The 25,689-nt window shown below is 44.8% G+C and overlaps 1 protein-coding gene across 4 annotated transcripts in view; it reads left to right on the top strand.

The window, feature by feature from the left end:
* The window catches only part of LOC146870694 (plasma membrane calcium-transporting ATPase 4-like), a 1,872,989-nt gene that overhangs the window by 628,894 nt on the left and 1,218,406 nt on the right, over positions 1 to 25,689 (top strand). The window lies entirely within an intron of this gene.

Raw genomic sequence — 25,689 nt, 5'->3', positions numbered from 1 at the left:
ACTCCTGCCCTACGGACATCGATTTACGGTAGTGACAAAGGTGCTGAAAATCTAAAAAAAAAGTGCTGCCGGAAGATGGCTGCTCGCGGATCCAGAGCACAGAAAACGAAACTCACCACCTCGGTGCATGAGGAGATGGGTGAGAAGGAAAAACCGGAGAAATTGGACCGTTCTGACCCTCCTACAAAAGGTAAAAGGGATCTGGGCATGAAAAAGGGTGCGAATAAACCTGGCGGTGGCTCTGTATATTTAAAAGAGAAGGTTATGGAAAATGGGTCTGCTATCACCAAACACTTTCCAATTATTAAACAAATGCCCCCTCCCAGTGTTGATACCAGTGAACTATCTGTAGCAGAACCCATTGCATTATTTCTGCAACCGCTACCAGACAACGCTTCTGCGGATGAGATGTTAATGGCTGAGCCCGGTCTCCTAGATTTAAACAATGTCAGTGATGCATCCATTTTTGTTAAATCTTCTAATAGCCATTTCAGTGTAACTGATTCTGCTACCTCCTCCACCTCCACCTCCTTGATCATACCTAAGTATCCTTTGGAAATTTCAATGCCCGGGGGAGTGGTTCCACAAACTCCAGACCCAGCTAACGAGAATTTTTTTTCTGTCTCGGATGGATCTCTAACAGAAACCGATAACGAATTATTGAGCTCAATTGGGACCAGCAAATCAGAAGGAGAGATGGATCAATCCGTTTCAAGGACTATTAAACAAAAAAAAATATCTACTAAGAAACGCAGTCAACCTAAGCGGGTACATTCAGAATTACAGACCCTTCCCTTGGGACTCTCTCTAAATAAGGAGGCTAAAGCACAATCACCTGCGAGCCTACTGCCCGATAACGAAACTCCTCAGGAGCCTTCTCTATCCATAATTTTTGCTTCAATCAAGCAGTTTCAGGAAGAGGTCAGATCGGACACTCTTGCAGCAAAGGGGGCAAGCAAAAAACTTCATGGTAGCATAAGGAAACTAAATAAAACCTGTACCGATATCGGTGATCGGATCTCCATGGTAGAAACTCGTACTGAGGCCCTAGAAGCCGAGGTCTCTCTACTCAAGGAACAAGGAGTGTCCCATGAAGCTCGTCTCTGTGATATGATGAATAAGCTTGAGGTGCAGGAAAACAGACTACGGAAGAACAACTTAAGATTATTGGGGATACCGGAAGGTGTAGAGGGAGATGATCCCAGAGGTTATATCATAAAACTTCTTCGGTCCGCCTTTCCATTGCAGACCAATTGGGATCAGGAAATCCAAAGGGCTCACCGCTTCCCCTTTACTATGAACTCAAATCGGGCTAGAAACAACTTTGAAAAGGATAGACCCCGAGTTTTCTTGGTTTTCTTTGGTAATTTCCTTCTAAGGCAATTAGTCTACGACCAGGCTAGGCCTAATTCTCAGAAAGAAGTAAACGGGATCAAATTCTTTGCTAAACCAGATTATGGGCATACCACGGTAGAGCGAAGATGGCGACTACGTCAACTAATATCCCCCTTTCAAGGGCAAGGTGCCCAGGCCTTCCTGATGAACCCTGCTAAACTGAAAGTTATCTGTGAGGGTTCAACTCGAATGTTCTTCTCCGAAATTAAAGCTGAGGAGTATCTAAAGGAAGTCACGGGAAGAAAGAAAAAACAAACAGTATCGGCTACAGGAAATACCGGGATCATCGGGACAAAAGACACTTAATTTATATCTAAGAACTCTAAATTGGGAGGGGTCTTAGCTTTAAAAAAAAAAAAAAAAAAAGGTATATTCTTGAGTTCACTTTATCTGGGCTACCAATAGTGTATGCAGATCGGACTAGTCTTATGACTTTGTTTTTTTTTCCTGGCAACTGGGGGTCTCACATTCGCTTCCATCAATCAGGGAATCCTGACTGTTCCTTTTTTTTTTTGGAGGGGGGTGGGGGGTTGGGGCTGGGGTGGGGTTGGGATCCGGGTCCAGGTTTCTATTGAATGTTTTGGTGATAAAAGTCAATCAGTTAGTATTTTTTTCTCTCTCTACAACTAATGATATCTTTAAGATTTAGATCCTGGCTTGGCTCAGTTGGAAAGGCTATGGAATGGTGGACGGGGGGGGGGATTTAATATTTAAAAAAAATATAAATAAAAAAAAAAAAAACTGGCAAGTAGTCGGATATGGGACGATGGGAGATCCCAATGACATGGGATCACCAGATTCTCTGTAACGGGTCAGTCTGGCTTTAATAGCACCCCAAAAAACCATAAATACACTAAATAAAATCAGCATAGTCTCATTGAATATCTGCGGATTGAATGATGTATCAAAAAGGCAGAAAGTGTTGCAGGTATTAGCACAGATGGGTGCTGACGTGGTATGCCTTCAAGAAACTCACATCGAAAATTCCCAGAGATCTATTTTAAACACTCTCGGGTTTAAACTTATTGGGGCAACCTCACAGGGGGCTCGGATAAAGGGGGTAGCGATCATGACACGAAAATCACTGCCTATAGTCATTAATCAGGTTAAATCCGATGTACTAGGGAGATGGGTTATTGCACAATGCTCTCTACCTTGCAATCCTGTATTTACGATTTGCTCAGTATATGCTAGCAATTTAGACGATCCCGGGGTAATAAACCACGTCAATCAAGAACTGGTACATTGGCCACTTCCGATAATATTATGTGGAGACCTAAACTTAAATCTCCCTAGTACATGGAACTCTCATAATTCTTGGCGTTATGAGGGAAGGAAACCTAAAGTTTTTCGAGCTCTGACCAATTTAATAAATACACATGGTTTAATAGATGCCTGGGCTCACTTTAAACCTGATCAGAATGGCTTTACCTTTTTTTCCGCTCCTCACCGATCTTTAGTTAGATTAGATTATTTTTTTGTATCCGCCGCCTTCATTCATGGCGGTTCCATTGATATTTTTCCTCGACTGCTATCGGACCATAATCCCCTCATTTTAAGCTTAGAAGGTTGGGGTATTCAAAGACCCGTATCAACTTGGACTTTTGAAAAGGCCTTGTTATATGACAACAAATATCGAGAACATATGGTGGGCTGGTTACAGGAATTTCAGGAAATTAATATTGGGACTGCATCTGTGATGGTGGTTTGGGATACGCTTAAGGCAGGCATAAGGGGGGGAAACACTCCGCTTTTCTATTCGAAAGAATCAACAGGAAAAAACTCAAATCAAAAAACTACATCAGCAGATGATAGAAGCGGAAAAAACACTAACTCAGGCAGTGCTGACCGGTATAGGCTTAGCTGAGGCACAGACTTTAGTAGCAGTCTCTAAATCAGAAATGGGAGTTATCTTAGCGGAAAAAGTAGCTATCAAATGGGCTGCCGCCAGAGAAAAATGCTATGAGTGGAGCGAGCGTATCGGACATCAGCTTTCCATCTCTATAAGACAAAGGACTACAATAAATGCCATTACTTCTATTAACAGTGAGACAGAGGGACTTATTACAGATCCGGAAAAAATACAGGAAGCTTTCAGGCAGTATTATGAAAAGTTGTATTCAGAAGAAGATAAAGGGACACCGGAAGACTTGGAAGTCAAAATAGGAGAATATCTTATGGGAACACTGCCAGATAAAATAAATATTGAGGCACGCGATCTGCTGGAGAATATTCCTGGGTGGGACGAGATTGCACTAGCATTGGCTAGTCTTCCGAACGGTAAAGCATCAGGGATGGACCACATACCAATCGAATTTTATAAAATCTTTTCGGACCAAATTAAAGACCTTTTTACTAGTGTAGTAAGGGCCATCTTCGAGGGAGCCGATCCACCCAACTCCTGGTCCCTCGCCAAAATTGTGATTTTTCCTAAAAAAAACAAATCCCCTCTTGAGATGTCGTCTTATAGACCAATAACATTAATAAATAATGATTCGAAAATCTTCTCAAAAATTATCGCCATGAGAATATCTGCAAACATCGAGTCACTAGTATCTAAATGGCAACACGGATTTATTCCAAAAAAAGGTACTACTGAACATATACGTCGGACTATTACCTTATTTGATGCTGCTGAGGTGGCAGGAGACCCGATCTCGCTAATACTTCTGGATGCCGAGAAGGCATTTGATCGGGTCTCCTGGCAATTCCTCTGGGTCATTTTGCGGCATCTCGGATTCGGACCAAGAATTATTCAGGCTATTCAGGCATTGTACAAGAACCCAACAGCTAAAATATCCATTAATACTCAATTGACTAAAGAAATACAAATTACAAGAGGAACGAGACAGGGGTGTCCTTGTTCACCCCTACTCTTCGCCCTCTATATTGACCCGCTAGTTAGAAGAATTGAAACTAACCCTTTAATTTCCCCGATCTCTCGGTTTGGCACAGGCACAAAAATCATGGCTTACGCCGACGATATTGCCATAATTACCCCGGCACCTGCACTTGCTATCAGGACTTTGGAACAAGAAACTCAAATGTTTGGAACAATCTCTGGGTACGCCCTTAACAGAACAAAGACGCAGATCGTTGTCAACAAAAAGATAACTTGGACAGATGACAGAATTACAAAGAAAGCAAAATATCTTGGAGTTGATATTGTTGCTGATTTGGATTCTTTGGTAAATGAAAATCTGACCCCTTTGGCCACTAATATGAGACAAGCACTCCGGAAAACTGATAACTTACATTTAACCATACTGGGAAGATGTAATGTTTTGAAAATGACATATTTTCCTAAGTTGTTATATTTTTTTCGTGCAATCCCGCTTATATTTAACAGACATATATTGGCAGTTTTTGAACAAATTTTTTCTCAATTTATTTGGTCTTATTCGAATCCAAGAAGGGCTTTTAATCTACTCTCTCTACCTTATGAGAGAGGAGGCTTGGCTCTCCCTAACTTAAAACTATATTATTGGGCTGCCTCTTTACAGCATTGTTGTGAATTAATACATGAAGAGTCGTCCTTTTCTCCCTCAGGCTTACCCTCTCCTTATTTCCTGTTGCTGGGGGAAAAAGCAAAGGGATGTCTTTGGCGTCAGTTAGAGTATAGTTATTACAAGCGAGTGAAATTCAAGACTATGATCTGCGCCTACCAGGTCTTTCGTAATGTTCGTAAAACATATGGAATTAACAGGCTAAGTTACTATACTCCGCTTAGAAATAATGATAACCTACCATTAATTTTCAAAAGCACATATTTACGTCACTGGTACCATGCCGGGATACGAAGGTTGGGAGATTTATGCAGGGCAGGTCGCTTTTTGTCATTTGAGGAATTACAAATTGAATTTAATCTAAACAAAGAACAGATCTTTCAATATCATGCGATTATGAATTATCTTGTAAAGAATCTGGAAGGGTCTGCTGGGTTTGTATCATTAGCCTTTATAGATAAGTTAATAGGCTCTAAAGCACCTAAGATCGGAGATACATACGATACTTTGAATGAGCTAAGACCAGACGACTTAAACAAAGTAAACATTAAATGGCAGCTTAAATTGAATATTTCTTCTAATATTCTCTGTCCCGCATTAAGTCTAGCACGCACATACCTGCTATCTCCTAAATTGCAAGCTCAATTTTATAAAACTGGTTTTTTTATGTATATCACTCCAAATAAGATCTCTAAATGGACAACCGGGCCTGGAACTACCTGCCCTCGTTGTTCGGAATATTGTGCTGACTCTGTACATATGTTTGCTACATGTCCAAATCTTGTTCCACTTCTGAAAGAAACCCAACTGTTTTTGAACAAAGTTCTTCTTTCAGATATTCAACTTACACCTATCACTATTATGTTGGGGTTATATGAGACACTCAGTGTTAAAGCAGGCGGAGCTTTGATATTTGTAGCCATGACTATTCTGCGGATATGCATTGCCACGCAGTGGAAAGACCTGAATCCCCCTTCTTTCAGTCAATGGCAAGCTAGATTTCTTGCTACGTACAGATTGGAGAAAGCGGTTTATGCTAAAAAGGGAAGAAGAGCAAGAGAAAGGGGGTTAGTGGTTTGGGACCCCTTGACCAGATGGCTTGAGTCTTTGAATAATTCTCAAGAATAATGTATATGCTGAGTATTGTTTGTTTATATTTGTGAATTATTTACCTCTTCCTCTCTTTTTTTTCTTTTTTCTTTTCCACTGTATTCATTGTTTCTTGCTTTTCCATGGATTTAAGACCGCTTTTTAATTTACTGTTTTTTTTTTATCATCCTTTGTTATTTATCGGACCCGGGGGGGGGGGGGGGGGGGGGGGGGGGGCTGAATTGACGTTGTTAAAAAGGACTTAATTTTGTTTGGCAAAAAAAAAAAAAAAAAGAAAAAAAAAAAAAAAAAAAAAAAAAAAAGAATCAACATTATAGTTGTTTTGCTTGCCTTTTGTCATTAGGGTTATTTCAACCAGATTGATGTTTGCTCCTTTGTTACACTTGTAGTGGCTTGTTAACTGTCTATGACATTTTAAACATTTTCCTGGGAAGGAAACTTAGTTGTGAAGTAGTTATGCTATGTTATTGGGTTTTGTGTAAGGCTGGTGTACCCAAAGGTGTCTTGGCACTGTCATGCATAAGGGAGATCAGCGAGGCGGGGTAGGTACAAATATGGCCTTTAGAATGTTAAAAGAGCCACGTTTTTAATGCTTTCCTGAAGTGTGGAAGGGTCTGGGAATTTTTTTTTATTCTTCGAAGGGAAGGGAGTTCCACAGTCTAGCAGTACAGGTCATAAAGCTTTTACCACCCCAAAGTAGTGGCATGCTAATGTTCCTTGTGGCAAACTATAGCACTGATATTACAAGAAGACTGGGCCATATTTAGGCAAGTGTCTCACTGCATGACATAGCCTTGCCTCCCTGCTAGTGGCGTAACAAAAGCCCCCGAGCTCCAGCACTGGCAGTTCCCTGGCCTGAGAGCTCCACCCTGGGTCCGGAGCGTGGGGGGTTCCCCTGCATGTACTTTGCAGCCCCCGTTGTTTCGTTACTCTGCTGCTTCCTGCTAAGAGTCTAAAAAAAGCGCATGTTGTATCATGGTTGTAGGTGACCACCTCACGCCAGGTTATCACGAACATCGTCTCTAGTCCAGGGTCTTTAGTGTGATAGCTTAATGTATTCTGGGTCTTGTAGTCTTGTTATGCTTCCACTTAACTAGTTATCCTAACATACCTCATAATCAGTGATTCGTAGGTGAAGGTTCAGAGCTTGAGACAGTATCAGCAATAACCTGGAGTGAGGTGGTCCTTCTGCATGGTGGTTGTTTATGTTATGGAAGTTGGTGCTTCACAGGAAGCAGCCTTTTTAGGTCTAGCCTAGCGTTGCTGCGCACATGCGCAGCTCGCTCGGCGAGATTTAATGTTTTTGAGGACTTTCAGTAAAGGGCTTTAAGCCCCACCCCTCTTTTCCATTGGCTGGCGTCACCGTTTATGCTAAACGGTGGCCAGCCATTGGAAAAGAGCTGTGTGTGTTACCTCCCTTTGGCTTTTTCTGCTGTCCCACTTGGCCGGGCTCGCCTGCTTTCCGTTCATGTTGCAAAGGATTTCTTATCTTTATGGGGCCATGTGTTTAAACACATGGCCCCATAAAGACGAGCTCTGCCGTGTGTTTATTTTTGCATCTCGCTTTCACTTTTGAAAGCGCGTTGCAAAAATAAACCGTGGCTGCCCTGCGAGCGCTTGTTTTATTTCCCACCAAAAATTCTCTTCTGAATGGCTCCGTGCATGGAGTAGTGTCTTGTGAAGCGATAATGAAAAGCTGGCAGCCTACCCACTCCTGATGTATCTCGCTTAACAGCAGGGAAGCAGACGGGCCATTTCCACTCGCTTATGGTTACCGCGTCATTGTCGAAGAGGCTAATAAGTAACTACTCGTCACCCACACCTCACGGAATGTACGTAGTTAATAGGGATGCAGAAACATCCTGGCCATTTTCTCCAAGAATTAAAAGCTACCGGCTCTAAACTGCTACCCACACACCGTGGTATGGTATGCGGCTTGAACAGTGTTTACAGTTACAGACCGCATAGACCTCCCAGCCAATCAACAAATCAAAATTCTATGCAAAGCACTAGGATCGGTTGAGCTGTCGACAATGCTCCAATCCTTTATCTCTTGAGACGTCTCGTGTTCCGCCCACTCCCACGCATCTCCTCGAATACGTTCAGCCGTCGGATAGGCCGTCAAGCGATCCGGAAGTATTAAAAGAACAAATGTTTGCTGTTGAAAGACCGAAATAACATGCACCAGACATTGGGTGAGTTTGTGGATGGTCTGTGTAAGTAACGCTCATGTTATTCATACTTAATGTTCTCGCTCTCCAGTCAAAAGTGACCGATTTTACAGATACTTGTAATCCTCGAGAAAGGATTCTTGAAAACTGTAACTTTAAATTCCTCAATACTTTCTACTTTTTAAAATTGTGTACATTGTGTTTGTACAAATATCGTTAGCCCTGTTGAAGATGTCTGTTCACACTTTCATTCAGTTATCGCGATTATAGTAATTTTATTTTCACTTATCTGTTTCATAGCTGTTAGCTTCTGCTTGATTTCTTCATATGCCATTTACTTAATGACCTGGTTAACCCACCTCAGTAATTTCGTCGAAATACGTGTTTAGGCTTGTATAGTTGATATCGCCTGGACCTGTTTGGGAGTTGTTTGATGGCCTTGATTAAATGCTGTGTGACTGCCATCAACATTCTGAACAGGTGCACCACCTACGCAGGGATATTACAGCACCTTGTGCGCCTGCATTCAACACCTTTTCGAAGGGGTGACACCTCTGTGATTGTCATGAACATATTTACTTCGCCTGTGGCTGGGTTCCTCCAGTCAGCGATGTCCTGCTAGGTGAACTAATCACTTCTCGGTATGTGGTAAATCGAAGAACCAACATAAACTTAACTATTTTGAAAATGGCCCAAAATAATGTTAAAATTGGAGGGAAAAAAACACTCCAGGAACCCACATAAATTGAGGGTCAAGGCATTAAAGAGAAGTGGTGCTACGAGGGGCATAGCTTTAAAAAAAAAAAAATCTGCTGCCAAGAATTTTGGAACAAGGACGTATGTGGCAGTAAATGCGTTATAAATTAATTGGCCTAAAAAAGGCTACATTTAAAAAAAATCTTATTGGGTTAAACCATCAGCTGCAGAAATCTTTGTTTGCCCAGCAATTTTGAGAGGATTATAATAGCAGTAAGATAATTCAAGTGGTTTGGTTAACACTGTTCTGGGGGAGTTCTGTGTTTTGTCCAGTCACAGTTTTGACTAAAGTAGCACAGAGAGTTAATCTGCCTTCTGCAAAGCACATCCTGTAACATGCACATCACAGATTTGTATTTTGTGAAAAGGCACTCGTGCTATTACTTTTGACCCGGAGATATTTATTTTTTTACTTCCTTTTCATAAGTTGCCCTCCTTTTAATATAGCACAATGATCTATTTATCCCTGAGTTAAAGTATGTATTGGAAGCTTTTCCACAGACGTTCCAGACCAGTTATAGCTCATGTAGTGTAAATTGTTTAGTGATATTTCCAGTCTTTACCCCGCTACATATCGGGTGCAAATTTGCTATGAATTCTGCCAACTAAACCAAGCATCAACACAGTATGGCGTCCTTCCCCAATTCTTATTCCGTTCAAGGATCATGGAGCAAGACATATTCAAAGCACTTGCAGGAGCTTCACTCAGTCAGCACTCATTAGAAGAACCTATTGCATATCACACTTAATGCAGCTTTAGATGCATTGAACATGTTTGGACTGTGGATGCATTGTGTTATAAGAGCATTATTTAACAAATAAATTAGCAGTGCAGATTAGAACTAAACCTTTTACACTACACCTAGTGACTCAAGAATTAGAGAAGCAGAGTAGTTTCATTATGCATCCTTACATCATGTCAGTTACAACCATGCTGTTTAATCTCCATATCTTGCATGCTTACAATGGAGTATATACTTTTAAGGCTTCTCTCTGTGATTTAGGTAACATTCATTCCCCACCGATATATACATTAATAATAAATGTCGCTTTTGTGACTTTGGCTGGGAAAGCGTAACTTATATAGTTTGTGGTTTGTCAAAATTTGAATCTGCACGTTTAATTTATGTGCTACTATCGAATTGATGATTAGGACTCCTCCCCCTTTTTTTTTTTTTTAACTGTCTTTCTACTGAGTGCTTATTAAATTCATGGGAAGTATTTCACTAACATTACAGTGTGGCAATGTCTAATGTATATAAATATTCAACATGATTTTTAATGAGCAGCCTCCTGACTAATGTGTTTATATTTTCTGCAGTGATTGCTGAGTCTGGCATGCAGTTAATTCAAGTCAAGTCAAGAAAAACTTTATTTCGGAGAATCTCCATAAAAGTACATAAAATGAATATAAAAACATTTAAAAGCCATACATTAGATAATTAAATAATTGGTGCAGCCGCACGGCTAGATACCTGCTGGTTACATAGAATCATGTGCCATTTAACACAGTGCAAGATGAATCATATTGACAATTTTAAATACCGTTTCCGCTTGTGCCATAAAGCCCCCAGAAATTTGGCCACAGCAAACACAATGTGACCAGCCATTTCACTCTTGAAAATTCTAAAGGCTTCGTGGCACCTGGTAAAACCCAGATTCCTACAAGCGGGAATGATCCATTTTCTGCGCGCCTCAGTATAGCCCGGACAGAAGAATATAAGATGCAGCTCAGTTTCATCGCTTGCTCTGCATGCCGGGCAAATACTGGGTGTCGGCACAGACCAAAGACTAGTAAGAGCACGAATTGGCAAGGACCCGTGCCTCCATTGCAAATAAAGCTTCCTAATTATTACAGGGTAAACATTGTCAAGGGTTGATTCAAGGCTGTAGGTATTCTTAATGTAAAGGAATTGGTATGTTAAAGACCCTAGAGATTTTAAAGATCGGAGTGTGGGAGCCTTGGAATTATAATACAGTTTGGTTAAAACTTTTTTAGGAAGCCTGGGGCAGGCATCCCGAGGGTCGTTCCAAAGTGGATCCAGACCTAGGCTCACCAGACTATTCCTTACAAATTTAAGCCAGGCAATGTTCCCCGAATTTGGAAAGCTAAGGACTTCCTGCAGGCCCTGTCTATAATGAATCAGATCGGGCACCGCCCACAATCTACGCCAATAGATCACGGGGCGAAGTGCCAGCTCTTATTCCAGGGGTCTGATGCCTAGATCGAGTCTTAGAGGCACTAGGGGTGTACTCGGAGGAAGAGCTACTAAACACCTAAGAAATCTATTCTCCTCTTTTGTCAGACTATCCGAGACTTTGTGACCCCATATTTCACTACCATATGTGACAGCTCCTCTGGCTTGCACCCTATAAATATGGAGGGGTGGGCCTATGGGTTTAAGGGTCGACCTATTCTTCCCTACCATCCTTAGTATTCCGCCAACATGTTGCGCTAGTTTCATCCTTACTTTCTCCTGGTGCGGACCCCACCCCAATTCCTCGTTAAGGGTAACACCAAGGTATTCAAAGGTGTTAACTCGTTCAAGTATGTTATTCCCTATACGTGGGATGCGGTGAAACCTGGGTGGCGGATTGAAGGCCATGAATTTTGTCTTTAGAGTATTTATCTCCAATCCATGCTCTCTGCAAAAGTCCCCAAATCCATCCAACACACGCTGGATTCCCATCGGCGACTTTGAGAGAAGGAGGGTATCATCCGCAAACATGATTGCCGGAACCCTCCTTCCCGCCAACTTTGGGACATCCGAATTGGGGACCCCGTTGAGGTGATCAATAACACCGTTGACAAAGAGGCAGAACAGGGTTGGTGCGAGTACGCACCCCTGTCTTACCCCTCTGTCAACGGGAAACTTATTTGATAGAGCACCCTGTCTACCACACCTCACACGAGCATAGGTGTTAGTGTGGAGGCGGATGATCATTGTCAAAAGATCAGCTGGCACCCCAACATTCGCCAGCACTTCCCAGAGCTTACCGCGTGGAACCAGGTCAAAGGCTGCCCTTAAGTCCACAAATACAGTATAGAGACTGCCACCCTCCAGCTGTATTGTTTTCCAGTGTAAGAGGGACAGCCTAAAGACCTGGTCTATGGTGGAGGTCTTCTGACGAAACCCTGCCTGGAGGGGGCTCAGGATGTCCCTCTCTTCGATCCAGTCCAAGAGACGATCCAACAGAAGCCGCGCGAAAAGCTTCTGTGGGACGTCTATCAGACTGATCGGTCTGTAATTAGCAGGGAGCAGAGGTGAGCCCCTTTTGAAGATGGGCACAATCTCCGCCCCGAGCCAAATTGGAGGGACCGCCATCCCATGGATGATGGCATTGAACAATACCAAGAGGTAGGGTGCCCAAATTCCAACCTCATGCTTTAAGAGATCACCTGGGAGCTTGTCAAGACCTGGCGCTTTTCCTGTGGAAAGGCGAGTGATTGCCATTTCCAGTTCCTCCAAGTTGAAATCTTCCATCTCAGAGGGATTATCAATGATTAAGGCGACTGGGGTCCCGGCCTGGATTCCTATTTGGTCTAGCCCAGCCCTACTATAAAGCGATGAGAAATGTTCCTCCCATACTTCGGGTGCAATATTTCCCTCTATAGCCATAACAGGCTCGGCTGAGCCATGTTTGACTATTTGCCAGAATTTCCTTGAGTCTCTGGTATTGAGTGTAGTTGTCATTTCTGCCCAATTCTCCCTGTCCCAGTCGATTTTAGCGTTTTCAAGGAGGAGCTTGTAAGCGACCCTCTTTTCCCTAATGACCGAGGGGGCCTCCTTGTTTTTAAACGCCCGAAGGAGATCTTTCTTAGCTCCCCTGCAACTGGCATTGAACCATGAGGCTCTTTCTCTCCTCACTTTCCTGTCCCGGACCACAGGGTTCAATACCTCAGCAAGGTTATCGCAAAGGGTCTGGTGAATGTCCCCGAGGGAGAAGCACCCATCTGGTGAGGGCAATTGAGGGAGGAGTCTTTCCACTTTTTCAAGGGCTGATGCCACTAGCTCATATATGGTCCTTATGCAAGTCGGTTTCTCTAGCAGTTTGTCCCACCTTATTCTTCGCCTGTTGCTGGATAAGGTAAGACTTGGGGCAGATAATCTATTTCCTGGAACAGCACAATTAAAAAATCCGTCAGCGGCTAGTGAAAGGATTAGGGCATTGTGGTCGCTGTCTAGCCTGGGGGCTATTTTAAAATCTAGAACCAGTTTCCAGTCCTGGAGTTTGATCATTATATAATCTATCCGGGACTCCTGGCCTAGTCTATTAAAAGTTGGTTGCGGCGGTATGTCCCCTTGGAACCTGCCGTTGCAAGCTCTGAGTGAGTTTGCCAGAGTCATTGTTATAACTTGAAGTAGGAGAGGTGATGATGACCTGACTGGCGGACCCGCAATACTTGGGATATCCCAGAGATCATCCTCCTCACTACTAAGCCCATCTAGGTGAATCGGGAATGGTTCAAACTGAATGTTTAAGTCACCTCCAACCAAGAGTGTTTCTGAACCAGAGAGAGAGTCAAGGAATATCACTAAGTCTTCCATTGACCTTGAGGTAGCCGCAACTCCAACCGGTCTGGAATATATATTTACCAAGGTCAGGCCCATCCCAGTGGGCCAACGTAAGACCACACACAGGATGTCAGATGAATTTGTTTCTACCATCTCAGCCATACAGCCTAGATGGGAAGCGATCCATATTGATAAACCGCCAGATGGGCGTCCCTTCCCTCCCCATCTGGCTGGGACGTTGAAAGTTGCAAACCCCGGGTAACACTGGTTTTCTCTGGCCCACGTCTCTTGGAACATGCATATATCATATTCTTTAATAAAAGTTTCCCATTCACTACTATCCAACTTGTTAGGCAACCCAGCCACGTTCCATGATAGGATTTCCAATGACCTCATAGCCCTATCTGCGGTCGTTGTAATCTCATACGGAGTGCTTTCTACCGGCCTTAAAAGGGCACAAACCCCTGCATCATCGCGTACCTTAGTTAAGGAACCCTGTGTCAGATTAATCTGTCTTGGCAAACAACCACCCAGCGCCTTTACCCTCTGCGCCCTAGATACGGGGCGGTAGGGATTTATAGCTGACTCTTCTGCAACCGCGGTAGCGTATTCATGGGGCGCTGTATGAGTCTCAGGTGGAGGCTGAGGTAGCCCAAGAGTGGTGGAATGTTGCGGGCAAGAAATCTGCAATTGAAAAATCGGATCAATGTCCATAGCCTGGTGCACCAAGGTGCTAGGCCCATGGTCGGGAGAACTCCTATGTCAGTCGCAGTCATCGACTCCTGATAAGGCGCCGAATCTATTTGCGACTTCAAGGGGAGTAAATGGTGGCCTATGGTTCACCCTCCTTGGGCCATATCTGTGACTCCCAGAGGGCACCGTATCCCATTCTGATACATTTTCATGAGCCACAGAGGTGGATGCATAGGTGTTACAGTATTTGGCAGGGGGAACAGAGAATGCAGGAAATGCACGGGGGTGTGTCAACATTTGTACTGGGGCCCTGGGATATACATTATAAGAGACTAAAGGTCTTGGATAGAAGTATAGCAAATCACGGGGATTTATGGACCCGCAGGTGTTACCCAAGGGGTGGTCTAAGATTTGATTGACTGCTCTAGGGTCTCTAAAGTTTATAATAATTACATCCCCTTCGATGTCCTTGCTTCTACGCCCTAACCAAGGATGTCTCCGGACATGTAATATCTCCCCATTGATGTTAAAAGGGAGAGGTCTGTTTGACATAAGCCAGTGCATGGTTTTATTTTTGAGTTCGTAAAAGCCTTCAGTTTTACCCTTTTCCAGAGGCGGGACCCTTGTGAGCACTACCACATATGGAACCGCCTCTGGGGGTAGATCGACTTGATGCCTAGGTCGGTCTCTTGCCCTAGCTAAATGCTGGTTCCCGCCCCTCTCATTTGGAATCGTTTCTATGATAGGGTCCGGTGCTTCCTTTACCAGTTCACCCACATCGCTTTGTCCATAGCGTTGATGGGCTATGTTGGAAGAGGACTTGGCCATATACTGGCAATTAAGACTAGCCATATCGTTTTTCCTAGTGTAGATAGGAGCTAAGACTGGTACCACAGGGGGGGGCAGAACTAGTTGTACAGGGTCTTTGCGTGCCCCCGGATGTTTTGTAATTGCTGATTCTAGGTCCCCTAGGCGTTGCTCTATGTTTTTTAATCTTTCGATAATGGGTAGGACAAATGACCTTATCAATTGCTCGATGCCCTCAAGATATGGGTGGCATCGGACCTACATTGGGTAGGGGCAGCGAGGGACAAGTCAATTCAGAAGGGGGGGGTGCCAAAGAAGTAGGAGATATTATGGCCATGGAGTGTGTTATTGGGAATGCGGATGGAACCTTTGACAGAGATGTAGTTACTAAAGTTTGAATGGGTCCTTTGCCAAAGTCAGAGTGATAAATCTTGTCCTTTGGCAAATCACCTAGCCTCTTTCTTCTTTTAGAGGGAGGGGGCCTTGAAGCTTTGGGCACCACAACCCTCCCCACCTTCTTGTTGGGGGCCTTAGCCTTAGGTTGAGAGGGAATGGTAATAATGTCAGTTTCCTTGGTAAAAATACTAGAAGGGGGCGGATCAGTGGAACCAAGCGAACAGTTAGGTTTGTCAGATGTAGAATCAATGACTCTAAGCAGCACAGGAACATTGTCAATAGCTAATGCCTCCTGCGTAAGAGTAGGAGAACTTAGCTCAATGGGAGTCGAAGGAGACAAATTATCCAATGGTGTCCTATTTTTAATACACTCTATGGACCGGCGTCGCTCAGCCCTTCGTTCAGCGAGCGTGGTCTCCTTGTCGGTGGTCGCAGCAACCTTCATAAAATAATCAACCAATGTACCTTTGTTTGTGCCACCAGTAGTTGTGGGTGCGTTTATAGGGACAGTCTCGGCCATGATAAATGCTATAATTATCGCACACACAACTCACGTTTGCTGGGTGATAAAGGGGATTCCCCCGGTCCGGTCTCCTCGTGACTCTGAGGGCCTCAGAGGGCCCGCTCTTTGCCCGGTCTTCGACCCGCGCGCGTCCCGCTAGCGCGTGTGGGTGGGGCCTCGTTGTTATAGGTAGTGGGGACACGATGAGGGGAGGAGTCGGGAAGAGGACCAGGTGCAGCTGATGATTGCTGCGCTCAGCACCCTGGTCCTCGCAGTCCCGGGTGCCAGGTAGTCCGGTTTCTGGCGGCGAAGCAAAGTCTCTCCCCGTCAAGGTCCGGCGTAACAGCCTTCTCCCCACGTCAGCAGTGCAGGATGAGAGCCCAAGAGTTCAGCAAAGGGATCCGAGCCTACGAGCGACTCCCGCGAAGCGGGGGTCGCGAGGCTTAAACAAGTATGGAGGGGAGGAGTCGGGAAGAGGACCAGGTGCAGCTGATGATTGCTGCGCTCAGCACCCTGGTCCTCGCAGTCCCGGGTGCCAGGTAGTCCGGTTTCTGGCGGCGAAACAAAGTCTCTCCCCGTCAAGGTCCGGCGTAACAGCCTTCTCCCCACGTCAGCAGTGCAGGATGAGAGCCCAAGAGTTCAGCAAAGGGATCCGAGCCTACGAGCGACACACAGTTAATTATTTTTGTGGTTTTAAAGGCCCATCAATAAAGATGTAAACGTCGAGAGATTGATTAGAACAATAAGCTTCTTTTGGTGGAAAAAACATCTATTCACCAAACCTGAGAAGATACTATTTTGGGCTGAGCATTGTGCTCATTTCCTCATAAAATAACCTGGTTTTGTTTGGAGGAAGCCAGTTTAGCCAGCATTAGGTTTGTTTGACAGCTAAACGTGTTCCTTTGATCAGCCAAGCCCTTGTGTGGGGACAAAAAGAATACATTTTCAAAATATATTTGAAGTTGAAATTTGAGCGATAACTCATGCTAGTTGAAGGCTTGATGCAGAGGTTGCCTTGGGGTCAGTGTCCACTTGCTACTACTGCTGTTGTTTCTTGAGTCCTATAAGGGCATTTCATCAAATATGCTGATAACGTTTTTTTATGATGTTCTCATTTCTGCTGTATGTGCCGTGAGAGCAGTATTGGTTTTTAGGTCTCGTGCCTAGCGTTGCAGTGAGACTTTATGTAGGGGCTTCTAAAACTAACCTAAGAATCGCACACGCTTGTGCATGTGATTTTCGTTTTTGCCCACAATATTGGCCTTTGCGTGCGTCTTTTTAACAAAGACAGCACCAATTGGCCAAAGGCGGGCGCATTGCTCTGCCCATGGCCTATTGGTGTCGGTTACCTGCAGGCCCGACATCTGTTTGCAATTATCGTGCACAGAGGTGTGCGCGATAATAGGAAACGGATGTCTCGGTGTGGCGTGCGCGTGCGCACCACTCGTTTTGAGAATCTGGTCACCCTAAAGCAGAGCGAGAGAATAGCTAGCCAGGTCTGACAACCAACAGGAGAAACAGGCCTGTACGGTACAGCAGGGTTACACAGAGCATCCAAAATTAATGCCTGGTATCAAGTGAAATTATAAAACGTTTGGTCCAGTAAAAGGGTGCCCGAGGATGGCAGCATGAAACTGACTACCATTTTTATCGGGTGGGGCATGCGGAGATGTGGGTGCTCTTTATTGCTGCTGCCAGGCTCCAGTGATCGTGGGGAGGATAAAATGGATTGCAGAGCTAATGCGGTGTCAATGGTAGAACGTCACAGTCTGCTGAAGGAGGCAAAGGACCAGTTTAAAAAAGTGGAAGACGTAGACAAGAAACCCGCAGAGCAGTACCTGAAAATCTTGACACAAATGCTCGAGCACAGTATGCATTTTCCAGTTACGGAAACCGAGAGAATCACCAAAATGATTGAGAAGAACGCAATGAGTGATGCAAAGAAGGAAGAGCTTCAGAAAAAGCTCAATATTCTCAGTTCCTTCCAACAACTTGGGTTGGAAAAAGAAGAGCTATGATGAATTCTAAAAGAAAAAGTTGATACCTTTTTTTTGTTTGTTTTTTACTTTATACATTTTTACTACTTGAAATTGGCATTAATTGATTAATTATGCCCAGTAATTTCTTTAAAAAAAACGTTGCTATAATCCCCAATCTTCAGCCTCCCACCTTTCAGTTCACCTTCCTAAATTGAAAACATTTTCACTTTAGACATACTTTTAAGTACGTGGCTGTGTGGTGATGTAAGCTGCTATTCACCTGCCATTAATTTATCGGTCACATCCAGACTCTTTTGCACTTCTTATATTATACACATAGCGATTACAAGTGCAAGAACGGCAGTTGAAGCGTTAAATTCCGTGTTTTACCTTTTTCTGGGTCTTCTCCCATGATAAATCATGGTAAATTTAGACAGGTTTCACCTGTCTGCTGAAATGTTATTTGGGGACCAGTGGGCATGTTATAACTATCGCACAGCTCAGAACTCTAATCCCTCTTCAAACCTTTTGTTGCAGAGGGATCGGAAACTAGCTCCCCTCCCTTATAGCTACAGCCATAGATTTTGAAAACCTTTTTACATTCCTTTATCGAAATTTCCATTCAGAGTTTCCAAAATGTGTCTCCGATTAAACAGCCATTGGGGAAGATCTAGTGCCAGACATTGTTTATGTTGTACGACAAGCACGTTTGGCCTGTAAGATTTCTGGGATTGGATTATGGTCTGAAAAATAAGGATGGTTGAGGGTAGCCCATACAATGAAACTACCCTTAACTGGCTCAGGTTAACCCATAGACTAAAAGCGCTGCTTCCTGCCCATCTGTTTATGAAGATCCTTTCACAGTACCTTTAGGTATTACCCCCATCCACTTAGCATCCTGCCACATCTTTCAGAGGAAAAATGGAAATATGAAGCAAACCATCATCTATAGCTTTCTTTATACTTTGCATCTCTGACCTGATAATTATACAGATATAGCGGTAAAGTCCTTTTGTGACAGATATTGAAATTCCTGAATTATCATTGTGAACGTCGCACATAAATCTGATCATAAAAGTAATCATTTGTAGCAATTACAAAATAGATAATTTCCTGCTGGGGTAATATTTTGAATAGATCGTGGATTCATTAGCTTCTATTTAAATCTTGATAGCCTATTCACTAAATCCTAGACTGGCTGTGCTAATCTCCACCCTCATACAGCGCCAAGACGCCTCGGCAAAAGTGCGCTTAATAAATAATTCAGTCAGTCACTGGTACACATCGCAGACAGGGGCCGGGCTCAAAGCAGCTGTGCACCCGCTCAGCATTTTTAGGCAGTCGCAGATATGACAAATCACTGGACGGGACGGCGCGATGCACCGTGTTTGATAATAGGATTAAGATATGTCAGAAACACTATATACAAAACAAAATGCCGGTGCACTCCTGTTTTAATGCGGAGCTTAATGGGTCCTTATTCCATCGATGACTGGCATTATTCGTGCCTGTGGAATTTACCACGTTATGGGCAAAGTTTAGTTTTATGTGGGTCTAAACAAAAAGGCCCCTTTTTTAGGAACATATGAATAAATTATTATTAGTCTCAACGGAGTACACAGGGTCTCCATAAGGGATGCCATCGGTGACCCTGAGCTTGCTTAAGGGACTGTCTGGAGAGAGGATGACCTGTGTCTATCTGTCCTGCACGCTTGGGGTGAGTACCGGCGACTTTCCATGAAGTTCGTCACAGTCTGGCACGGTAGAAAAGCACACACACACACCCTGTGCTCCACGCTGCATGAGCATGACGCCTTGGGGGAGGGGCTGGTACTCTCACATACACTAACTGGGCCACAGAGGCATGGAGTCGGCATGAGTCACGCCGGCTGGGATACCAGTGTCTGCAGTCTGGCCAGCATAAGTGGCACCTGCCCGCCTCCCCCACACAGCACATTCCTGGGACATCACCTGATGTTCCCGGCTGACATGCATCAGTTCGGGTCCTCGCTCCTCGAGGTGATGCTAACTGGTGTCGGCGCTGCATCATCCCACGCACACTCCTCATGGCAACACGTTGCTGTAACTCGGGTAACTTTAGATCCGTTTGAGCTAGAAACATTTCTTGTTAAACTCATCTGCTGTGTGAACTGCAGATGTTATGTGGCAAATGCGGCACGTCCATGATTGCAATAATCATGCGGAAAAAGCCCGACCGTTGAATCACAATTCCAGTGAGCCTGGCTATATAACAGATAGATGTTACATTAAAGTTAAGGTGAAATTAGAATTACGAAATAAAACCAAGCCGCACCGAAACTAACCAGTTAAGTTAGGCCACATCCCACGCCAGGAGAACCAAAACTTCCCACCCCTGGCCCCTAAAAATTAACTACTCATAGTTATCATTATGATGAGCCATTCCCCCACCCTCTAAACAAAACAAGCATTTACAATGCAACGGTCTCGGCATTGGTAAATTTAGAGCTATTGGCATTGCTCATGACATTATTTTTGTTTATGTTTTTAAAACATTTAAAGAAACGGCATTGTTATGAGCAATGACCATAGCTCTAAATTTACCAATGCCGAGACCGTTGCATTGTAAATGCTTGTTGTGCCTTGTTATCGCGGACACACATACGGATCTGGCATCTCGCGCATTTTGTAATTATTCAGTAACATACCATCACCAATCGCATAAGACGCTAGGTAAAACAAGCGTTGGTTGCTAATTTATCACCTCACATCTCAGTGCCAATCTCTTAAGATCTGGGGGCAGCAGTCACAGCTATGCGGCAAACGGAGCACCGGCCCTGGGGCACTGATTGCAGGAAGGGTCGTGACTTTAAAAAAAAATGCTTGTGCTAAGCTTCTTTCGGGTTCTCCGCCCCTCGCTCCATGGCACTCAGATGAGAACTGTGCCTCCGCATAACCCTCCCCTCCCCGCTCTATCTATGTGGGGCCGCACTTCCAGCTCTGCGCACAAGCTATAACTATAACAAAATAATGTATGATTGTATCACTGCCGAAGTTCCTGGTGCATTCGGCAAAGAAGGATCACGAGGCAAAACGATCACATCACATAGTCTAGCAAGACCAGGGTGGTGCAAGCTTCACTTCATTAGAGAAAACGCAAAACACATGTTGCAAGTGCAACACCAAGGGGGAGACTTTTGTTTGCTTTTTGACTAACTTGTATCTGTAATGGAGAGATAGTTTGGATGCGCCTATGGTGAAATGACTGTGCACACAACAGACATGCGTAATACTCCAAAACACTGCACGGATACAGTCCATGTTCACGCGCGAGGCACGCAGACCTACATACAGAAAGCTCTCAATACACAACCACGCTCACTGAACACAAACAGTTATTGCAATGTCATGGCACAAGTCCCAAAAAAAGGGGGGGGGGCTAACTAAGTTAACATGCAAGTCACATCACGACGTGTGACGTCACTGCACGCGACATCGACTGTGATATCAAAGGAAGTGACATCACATAATCTGTAAAATAATTTTAAAAAATGAGCATTTAAATGGCTATTCGTGTAAATACTCACACATAACAATACAGCTGACATTCCTTGCAGTACAAGCTCTTATATTTAAGGACTGAACAAAGTGAAAAGCTTGCTTCCAAACCGGAGTGTCCCTTGAATGCTTGCTAAGTGATAACAAGCCTTTGTTTCCCCTCCACTGCGCTAGCTCCAGGGTGCTCCCACAAAAGGAGAACTGATGGCCTTTAAATTAGCCTTTTGTCTTGGGCTCAGCGGGTGGGGGGATCCACTGCCCCCTGCACGTTGTTACCCCGCGGAAAGCAGTCAACAGCGCAGGCGATCCTGAATATGGCAAGGGGACAACTCACTAGAGCGCAACATCTTAGCAGGGGGGGGGGGGACGTCTACCCTCTACCAAACTTAGCAAAATTGGTACCTTAGTTAAAGTAACCCAGGTGCATTCGCTGTTCTTTATGTGTTAAAGACGCTGCTCTTGCCGGCGTTACTCATGTTATCGTCCCTGGATAGGTCGGGGTTGCTGTTGTCATCGCTACTAAGCTTCTGCTTCTTGCCCGGCATCTCGCTGTTTCCCGCCAGAGCCGCCCCGCTCTCGGACATGTTCCGCTTCCTAGATTGCCTCCCAGACTCGGTTCAACCAATGGCGGCCATGCAGCTGCTGCTGCAAACGCTAGCAGTCTATCGAAACAGAAATAAGACAACTGTTAACACTGTATGATACACCGCTTGTGTTAAGTATGTCTTTGTACTAAGGGTACGTACCACCTTGCCCGTCCCCGCTCTGAATTTAAGATCCAACCGCACTACGCTCCCCTCGCCCCCTCCCTCTTTCCTTTTCCAGTGCCTGGCGAATCTTCTGTCCAGCGATAGGGGGACGGACTGGGGGGGAGGGGACGCAGCCACCCTGACATTCACAGCAGAAATGAAAGCACTGCTCGCGAACAAACACTTGGGAACAGCCTCGTGTAAAGGGCGCGACTCTGCTGACCCAATACATGCCATTCTTTTGAGTGCGTCCAGGATCACACGGGGCCGTCCTCCGCCACCCACCCAGAAACAGTAGGCTGCTAATGAGAGCGACGCTGCCCTTCTATGTAAATAATGCACGTCAAACAGTAGGGCACGTTTGACGTGAGTGATGACACTTCACGCCAAGCTGTATAGGCACTTACTCGGTGTCTGGAAATGGACGTATTTATATGTAAACATAAATAAAATGTGGCTTAGTGTACACAACGAATGTTTTGCTTGGATCATGAAACGTGATGCGCTCCGACGTCCAAAATGACAGGCAGCGCTATACAAAACCATAAATTAAACAAACATCAGCTACCCTGCGGTGTCACCTACCATTGCAGGCCCCTTACAAAGGTTTTTCAGACTTTTGCAGTTTTTATATAGGCCGCAAGGAGGAAGCTGCGAGCCGCGCGCACAGCGTTCGGTAATCTCAGCAGCAGAGGGATGAGGCACGTGGAGGAGCCGGGAGGTGAGGGAGCAACGCCGGGACACCACCGCCTTTCTCCGAGGCACAGCAGAAAATGCCTCGGAGAAAGGGAGTGTCCTTTTCGGATTGGGGGGCGTGTTTTGCTGTTGTCTCCTCCCTGAGACTTCTCGCAAAAAACACGCCCCCCGATCCGAAAAGGACGGGGCTTCAACGGAGTGACTGGACCTCTTCTCCAGTGGCTGGCCAGCATTTAAGAGGCCAGCCAATGGAGAACAGGAGAGAAGAGGGGCGGGTGCAAGCCCCTCTTCTCAAAGTCACTCCAACTCATTAAATCTCGGAGCGAGACTGCGCAAGCGCAGCCTTTCGCAGCCGAGACCTAAAAATGCAGCATTTCCCTACATAAGAAGGCTCATCAGGTGGGCGCAGCACACCATGGATAAGGTGCCTCCCCGCAAACATTAGGGTTGCATGCATGTGTATAAAATATGGTGCCTTCCCTGCAACGATTAGGCCTTCCCGCATACTTCCACCCTCACAGACACGGACGCCCATTGCAGCTGGGGGCATCTCACAACCGCATCTCGCCCCACCTCCCCCCCTCCCCAACACCACCTCCTTCAGAGGTCGGACCTCGGAAACCTCACTCAGTGAGGCCCCCTTCCTTCTGCTGTTGCAGCTAGGGGCATTTTATGGCCTCATCTCACGAATCCCCTTCAGCGCTGCCCCAGAAGATGCCGCATCTTGGAAACCCCCCTTTAGCGCTGCCCCCCTCTTTGCACACATAACTGTGCTCAGGGGCGAGGCTCCAATACATCTCTTTTGTTATTTGATTTTATGGCCTCATCTTGCAAATCCTCCTTCAGCGCTGTCCCCAGATGCCGCATCTCGCAAACCCCCCTTCAGAGCTACCAGTACCAGCCCTTCGCACACATAACTTTACTCTAGGGTGGGATTCCGGGACACCTCCTTCATTATCTGCTCATCACACATGGTGTCAGAGCTAGGAGTTTCAGTGACTGTTACGCGTGTGTCCCCATACTCGGAGCAAGCCGTCTGACACTCCGTGGTCACTGGCCCTAGTCCTGCTCTGCCCAGGATGGTGTTGCCAGTGGCGCTGATCCCAGCGGCTGTACTACTGACCAGGATTGTTTTCAGCTCTTTAGCTGAATCCAGAGGACAGGATCAGAAAACAAAATAGAAGGTCAGGCAGCTAGAAAGAGACGTTCATGCTCTCCTGTTTCACTTTTTACATTAAGATTGAGATTCTCCCGACACCTTTAACACAACTTCACATTTCATGCAAACCACATCACCCCTTAAAAGAGTGCCGCCCTCGACACAGGTGTCAAATCACAACCAGCAATGAGTAAAAAGGTCAGAGGTCATCCCATGATTTATTAACTGCAATGCTCATCTCGAGCATCAAGAGAATAACTAAAGGAAGGTAAAGTGATTTGTTCAAACTCCTGTTTTCTTTGAAACAAAATATAGAAGAACCTTAAGCCACCTGTGTGTTCTTTTTAAATATATAGTTTTATTAAATAATAGGTAGTCCCTCTCACCTGCTATACATTACATCCTACATTTTAAATTCTTTTTTTGTATTTGTTTTCATTTCACACTTCTTTACGTTAACATAGCCATTGTTTTACTGTACAGTTGCTATAAAAGCATATAATATAGTATAGTGAGAAGACTTCTCAAGAACTGGCTCTTCGAACAGTAGCAGTCCCCCCCCCACCCCCCCCCCCCAGTGCCTTGAGACCCTCGCGGGTATGTAGTGTGCTTTACAAATACCATGATTGATTGATTATAGTGTGCATTTTCTTTCTTTAAAGAATTGCTCCACTGCAAAGAAAAAAACATACAATGAAAAACATTGCCATTTACAATGCCAATATCTTCAACTCCAACAAATGCCAGACCTACTGCATTGTAAATGCTTGTCTGTTTTAATCAATGATGTCTGTGCAGCTTGGGCAGTAGCACTGCTGAATAAACCCGTGCTGCTCTGCTCTCTGTGACCTGAGATCATGACCTGAGATTGTGAGACTTTAATTGCTTTTAATTTTAAAACCCTGCCCTTTTCAAGTAGATCTGCAGTTTCAAAATATAACTGAGGCCCTGGTTGGGAGGGCCACGATGGAACTAGTAAGGGAAGTGGAATCTGGAAACGAGGAAATATACTGTATACAGCTTAAAAAATGATGGCCAGTGTGAAATTGCATGTTAATATTCGTTTTGAACTGTTGGTAATACCTGCCGCATTTTAGCCACTTCAATACTACTTTCTTGAGACTGGAAACTGCGAATGGCCAAAGAAGACATTGCTGATGCTTAGCCTTTTACACTAGTTTTGAATGAAACAAAAGCCCACTTGTTTGTTCTACATGAAACCAAGATAATTTAAAAGCAGGTATTCGCTATTGCAGGACTTGGTAGAGAGAGCTAGAAATCTCTCTGAAAGACCTGAAAAATCATGGTGAGTGTTTAGGATCAGGAACAACTCTGCTAATTCAGCAGCTAGCGAAGGAGTTGCACAGGTAACAAGCAGCTCCCTGAACAAAGCGAGGACTTGAAGACCAGTAGCACAGGAGTATTCAGGCAATGGTGTTCCACCAGGACCATCTGGCACGAACAGGATGCCTTCCAAGCAACATGCATAAGAGAGCAGCAGATCCCAGTTTACTAGAGAATGTGACTAGCGTGCAAGAGAATATGTGCAGCCTAGATCTGTCCTGAAAAAGCAGAAGGATGAGCTTTGGTAAGATCTGAACTTCAACGAGACACCGATTGTAAGACCTGGGGTCTCCAGGCCCTAAGGGAGTAACGTGACACGAGCGGCTGGGCACCCAAAGGCTTGTGTGTAAAGCGACCATACAACACACACAT

This window comes from Triturus cristatus, chromosome 1_1 (genome assembly GCF_964204655.1).
Source record: "Triturus cristatus chromosome 1_1, aTriCri1.1, whole genome shotgun sequence".
NCBI classification, from domain to species: Eukaryota; Metazoa; Chordata; class Amphibia; order Caudata; family Salamandridae; genus Triturus; species Triturus cristatus.
This window is presented reverse-complemented; position numbering and strand designations above follow the sequence as displayed.